The following is a 5347-nucleotide window of genomic DNA, read 5'->3' on the forward strand; positions in this document are numbered from 1 at the left end:
TGGGAGGCGGAGCAGGGTCAGGAACTGGCGGGGGGCAGACAAGGCTCCAGAGAAGGAAAGGCTAGAGACGGATTAGTGTCTGACCGTCTGACCGGGGGACCCCGGAGGGCCGGGAAGCGCCCTCTTCCCGCTCCCCGTTCATGTCCTGCTTCCCTGGCAGTTTCCTGGGTTTGGGCAGCTGAGCTGGGGGTGGAGAGAGGTGGGGAGCCCCCTACCCCTCCCGCCCACCCCGCCCAGGTCTCCCCGGGGAGGGCTCCGTTGAGGACCAGTCATTGGCGGCTCGTTCGCATAAACCTTTTGGTTCCTGGCAGATCTTAGGGCCTCCTCCAGCTCTGAGGCCCCGCCACGGGGCTCAGGACCTGGGCACTGAGAGGGACACTTGTAGTGTTTTCTCCCTCTGGGTAACAGCTTCAGGGCTGGGTTCAGAGGTCAGATTTCAGAAAACGCTGAAATCATTCGCTCTTTCACCGAACACTTTAAAAGCACCAGCCATGGGCCTCGCGTCGTGCTGGTGCTGGGGACAAACGGGTACCGCAAGGCCCTTGCCCCGAGAAGCTCGCAGTTCAGTGGGGACATGGCCGTCTGAAAACCTGCTCCTCCGGTGACCCAGCAGACAGCACGCGGGGACCTTGCGGAGCTGTCACGGCAAGTCCGCGGCCTGGCGGCATCAACCGCACTTGACAGTTATGGAAACTAAGGTCACACGCTACGCGCTCCTGCCCACTGCGCTGAAGCAGGGCAGGAAGATGCGAGTTCCCTGACGTGCCAGCGTTCCCGAGAGACTGCCCTGGTCTCAGTGGCGGTGTGTGCTGGGCACGCTCGGGGGGCACCAGGGAGCCCTCCTGGGGGAGGTGGCTTTGCCCCGGGCTCCAGTCATTCTACAAATACGTGCGCATCCACGACACGTTGTGCTCTTGGTGATGGGGACACCAAGCAAACAGAGTCCTTGCACCGTGGACGCACTGGGCAGCGATGCAGGAGAGACCAGTCTTCAACGCCAAGTGCCCTGTGCCTCCAGAGCGTCCAGCTCGCCCTGGGTCTGTCTTCCGGGCGCAGACACCCTGCTACCTGGGGAATCTCAGGGCAGGTCTGGCCCTTCTACCCTGGGAAGTCCTTCCTAACGTCTGTCCTGCATGTCTTCCTGTCCCATAGCTCTCCCCATCCCCCATCTCATTCCTCTTTTTCAAGGCCAAATCGCACAGCAGTAACAGGGCAGACCGAAAGCGGCTGGCCCTTTAAGGCCACCTTCTTCCCCCCACGTGCCGTCTGGTTGGGTTGGCGACGCTGACGCACGCGTGACGTCAATGGCAGCTGGTGGAGTCTGGGCACGAGGAGCGAAGTTGGGATGGGGGGTGGGGGGCGAGAGCGAGAAGGCGATCATTTGCATTTAAAGGGGCCATTCCTGGGTTAGTGGGTAGGACTTTAAAGAAATGTGTGTCTGGCAAACTTTATGTCCTGAACGACAGGGCTATAAAAAGGCGTGGCACAGCTCAAGTCGCTGGTGACTCGAATTTGCGGTGTCAATTATGTCCTTCCGCGGAAAGAAGGAAATAGTCCGTCGGTGCCCGAGCTGGAAGCACGTGATCTGTAGGGGGCGGATGGGGGGGGCAGAAGGGAGGAGCTGGGGAGACGATAGTCAGGCTCCGTTTCAGCTGCCCCCACCCCCACATCCTGCCCACCCTCCTGCAGCTGCCACCACATCCTGCCCAGCCGGGGGCAGGGAACTCATGGGGGGGGGCACTGACCTAGGACCCGGCTTTGGCACCCCTTCCCTGCCCCTTTCAGTTCCAGGGTGGGGCCTGTGCCCTTTGCCCCTGGCCTGGCCCCTGGCACCCTGGCCCTGGGCTTGGGGCACAGCTTTCTGCCTAACTCCGCCCCCCTGCCTCTGGCCAGTGGGACTTGTCTGGAACCCCAGATAGGAGACCGATTCTTGGGGTAGCACAGTTATCAATGAAAAGATCGAGGTGTTCAGTGAGGTCTTTATAATCTTAACCCAGATACACAGTTACACACACACACACACACACACACACACACACACTCGCAGATTCATGTAACACGTTTGCTGTGCGCATTCCGGGCCAGGCCCTGCAACACCCTGAACACCCAGGCGGAGTTACCCTACTGCCCTCGAGCTCAGGACCTGGAAGAGAGGAGTCAATGAGAAACCCAAAGCATCAGTGCAAGACGGCACGTGCTGATGGGGTCGTGTGCAGAGTACAGAGCACAGTGCACAAGCAGCGTCACAGGACGCACAAGCATCACCAGCGGAGGGCCCTTGCCCTCACAAGCAGGAGGGAAGGTGGGGGAAGACGTCGGAGCATGTGCTGGGGTCACCAAACCTGGAAGAAGGATCAGATCAGACTCAGATCAGACGGAGGTGGAGGGCAGGGCTTGTCCAGGGGACCGTAGGAGGGTGAGAGGGGTCACCAAGCTTCCAGGCAGAGGCCGCAGCAGCAGCGATGGCTCCTCAGTTACGGTGCAAGGGCAGGGAGAGGCGGCCTTGGGGTGAGGAAGAGCTTTCCAAATCGGGGTGAACTAGGGATGCCTGGGGAGCGTGAACAAAGGCGGCTGCCGATGTCGCGTTGCCATATAGACTTACAAAGATGACACTGTACGGGGGAGCGGACAGATACTTCGGGTGTCCTTCTGATTCCTGTGGGATTTTACAGCAACTTCGGGCTGTTCGATGACTTTTCTCTAGGAAAGATGGGTTGGTAGCCAGAAGGGGAGAAGCAAAAATGAGAGCCAAGCGTCTGAGCCTGCTCAGGCATTTTCCACTTAGAGGACGGTGGGTTGGCTAGTCCAGGGGCTAGAAAGAACAGGTGTAGTGAGCCACTTTCGGATGCCTTTATGGTTTAATTTCCAGCAACATTACTCCCTGGATCCCTTCCGAGCCCTCCATGGAAGCGAAGGCCTCCCGTTTGTTCCTCGTCTTTTCCCGTGAAGTCCTCTCTCCCTGCCCCCGCGGCCCGCGTGTCCCCTCTTTCCCACTTGTAATATCTATGGATCAGCCTCTCCTACCCTCTCCTACTCGGTTCTTTACTGAATCATCATTTCACGTCTTAGGGTCCAGGACACTCCATCTCCCCCGCTGAGCGCTTCCCTGTCCTCCTTTCTCTTTCTGGCTCCTGGCCCTTTAACACCCTCCCAGGTGACTCACCTTCCTTCCTCATTCCTTTGTTAAGGACCCAACATTCCAAGGCAGGGAGGACCAACTGGCCAATCACAGCCCTGGCAAGCCTGCCTCCGGCTCGAGATTGGCTGGAGCTGTGGTTGGCGGGAGGCTGACGGCACAGATCTGTAGGAGGTTGGGGAGGGGGTTTCGGGGAGTCGGCCCTGGGCCAGAATTTGTTCAAGGGCTGCTTGTGTTTTTCAGAAAATCCTTCTATTACAGCTAGCCTAGAGGGGTCTCTGGCTTAGAGAGCCTCAAAACTGGAGGCTGGCTGAGAACCTGGCTTTCTCGGTCCCCTGGGGATCTGGCCGCCCCTGCACGCTTTGGCTTTTTCTGTGACCTGGGACCCCGGGGTCTGGGGCTGTTCCCAGGCCTGCTCCTAAGGAGTCTTTTCCAGCATCCCTCAGCCTCTCCAGTCTCAACATTCTGCTTCCCGACGTCGGAAACAGCCGGAAAATAAACACCCTGATGACTAAACGGTTTCTCCAGCTCTAGCCTGGGGAAGCACTAAAAATAGAGGCCACAAGTGAGGGGAGGTTCCCCACTTGAGGGGGGGGGCCACTTTCCCATCCTGCTACTGCCACAGCCCCAGGCCTGGCACAAGGCTCCGTTCTTCTCCGAGCGCTTGGGGACAGGGCGGTTGGGTTTCCCTTGCCTGCCCTGAGGTCCTTCAGGCCAGCTAGTCGTGCCTGGCAGGGGAAACCGACGGCATCTTCTGGGGCTGGGGCCCCGTCTCCCAGGTCTGACAGGGAACTAAGAAGCTGCATTTGGGGACAAAGTGGGACACTGTTTCAATCAGGTTTCCTGAAGGAGGGGTCAGGTGCAAAGGTTGGAAACAGGCCGAGGCCATAGCAGCCTGCTGGCCCCCTTCTTAGGACATACACATAAGCCTCCAAGTTGTTTGCAGAGCAAGCCCACTGAGTTGCCTCCTTCGACACTTACATGGGATAATGAGCCTGCAGGGGGTCTTTGCAGTCCGGACCTTGAGTTATTATGCAGCGTGAAGCACTGTTCTTAGCAGTCTCCTCTTATGGACTAATTTAATCTTCACGCCAAATTTGTGAGTCAGGTACTGGTAGCACCATCTCCATTTCACACACAAAGGCCCTGTGTCCGTTTAGTAAACGGTGGAATAAAGGTGTGAACCCAGGGCGGCCTGACCACGCCCACGTCAATGCTGCCCATCACGGACATTTTGGTCTTTCTCTGCATATACTAGTCTCTTCAGCACTTAACCCGAATCAAGTCTTTGTCCAGTAAATCAGTCACAGCCGGACAGACATCAGGGTGTAGGAAGGACTGAGTTCCCTTCCGTTCTGCAAGGTTCTTTGAGCTCTAAGCCAGATTATTCCATCATTTCCTCAAGCCCCAGGCAGAACACAGAATTTAGAGGTAACAGAGATGCTGGAGAGGAAGTCTGATGGGGCAGTTGGCCAGTAGGCATGGCACCCACACTCTCGTTGGAGGGCACCTAAGATTTGCCGCACTCTAGAGCAACCAGAAATTTTTGAATTTTGTATTATTTTTTTAAGGGTTACTACTGCTTCTTTAATAAGATGCTTTGGGGCGTCTCCTGTGCTGGGGGAAATTAGGGTCCCGCCCCTTTAAATTGCCCGGGTTGGCTCTAAGTGCTCTGGGGCCGCAGGCACTGGGGATTAGGTCACCCAAGAACTATGAGCTGTCGCTTTAAATTGCTGGGCGTCTGCCGAGCCAGGCCCGGGTAGGGAAGGGGGCCTGTCACAGGTAGGGGGAGCAAACGAGCTCCCAGGTAACCCCCAGAAATGAACGTGTCCCTTTAAGTGGGGGCTTCGGCACACACTAAGTGGGAGAGATGGAATCTTTTCACCACTTAGCGTCTACCCTTAATTTATCTGTTTAGACTCTAACCTCCCCACTCTCCTGGGGCTTGGGGGGAGCTGTCGGGGTAGCGTGCGTGTGTGTGCGCGTGTGTGCGCGCGCGTGTGTGTATGTGTGTGTGTGTGAGAGAGAGGGCGCACGGCGCACGTCACCTCCCCGGAAAGGCCCTCCTTAAGCGCACGGTGGCAGCGGGGCCGGGCGGCCGTCCGCGACCTCCGCGGGGGCAGCAGGGGCGCGGGCCGATCCCTTCAAAGGCCTCTGGGTCTCGCCCCCCGACTCCGCCTCGCCGCGTCCCTGCCTCCTCCCTCCGGGCCG

At 58.1% G+C, this 5347-nt stretch overlaps 1 protein-coding gene and 1 long non-coding RNA gene across 2 annotated transcripts in view; one reads left to right on the forward strand and one right to left on the reverse strand.

Moving 5' to 3' along the window:
- Positions 1-1431: 1431 nt before the first annotated feature.
- LOC112472149 lies at positions 1432-3276 on the reverse strand. Its single transcript, XR_003043554.1, has 2 exons — positions 3025-3276; positions 1432-2700 (listed from the first exon to the last, which is right to left on the reverse strand). It is a non-coding gene; the product is annotated as an uncharacterized LOC112472149 (long non-coding RNA).
- Positions 3277-4819: 1543 nt separating this feature from the next.
- Positions 4820-5347, forward strand: part of MEF2D (myocyte enhancer factor 2D) — a 72696-nt gene continuing 72168 nt past the window's right edge. The window contains exon 1 of the mRNA XM_025040843.1: positions 4820-4918. The gene's annotated coding sequence lies outside the window, so the exon portion shown is untranslated. The remainder of the gene's footprint in view (positions 4919-5347) is intronic.

This window comes from Pteropus alecto, unplaced genomic scaffold, assembly GCF_000325575.1.
Source record: "Pteropus alecto unplaced genomic scaffold, ASM32557v1 scaffold49, whole genome shotgun sequence".
NCBI lineage: Eukaryota > Metazoa > Chordata > Mammalia > Chiroptera > Pteropodidae > Pteropus > Pteropus alecto.